Source organism: Carlito syrichta, unplaced genomic scaffold (assembly GCF_000164805.1).
Source record: "Carlito syrichta isolate Samal-C Ts95f unplaced genomic scaffold, Tarsius_syrichta-2.0.1 Scaffold308653, whole genome shotgun sequence".
In the NCBI taxonomy this organism is placed as follows: Eukaryota; Metazoa; Chordata; class Mammalia; order Primates; family Tarsiidae; genus Carlito; species Carlito syrichta.
Window position 1 is genome coordinate 41672 of NW_007252749.1, and position 490 is coordinate 42161.

Sequence of the window (490 nt, forward strand, 5' to 3'; positions counted from 1 at the left end):
CTTTTGCTTCTGGAATCTCAATTCTATTCCATTGGTCTATATGCCTGTTCCTGTATCAATACCAAGCTGTTTTGATTATTGTCGCTTTATAGTAAAGTTTGAAGTCTGGTAATGTGATACCACCTGCTTTGGTTTTTTTTTTTTGTTTTTTTTGTTTTTTTGCTGAGGATTGTTCTGGCTATTCTTGGTCCATTTGTGTTTCCATATGAATTCCTGTATTGTTTATTCTAGGTCTGAGAAGAATGTTGCTGGTAATTTGATGGGTATTGCATTAAATCTGTAGATTGCCTTAGGTAGGATGGACATCTTCACAATGTTGATTCTTCCAATCCATGAGTATGGGATATTTTTCCACTTGTTTGTGTCATCTTTGATTTCTTTGAGTAGTGTTTCGTAGTTTTCATTGTAAAGGTCTTTCACGTTTCTGGTTAGGAAGATGCCAAGGTATTTCATTTTTTTGGTGGTTATTGTGAATGGAATTGTGCTGTTT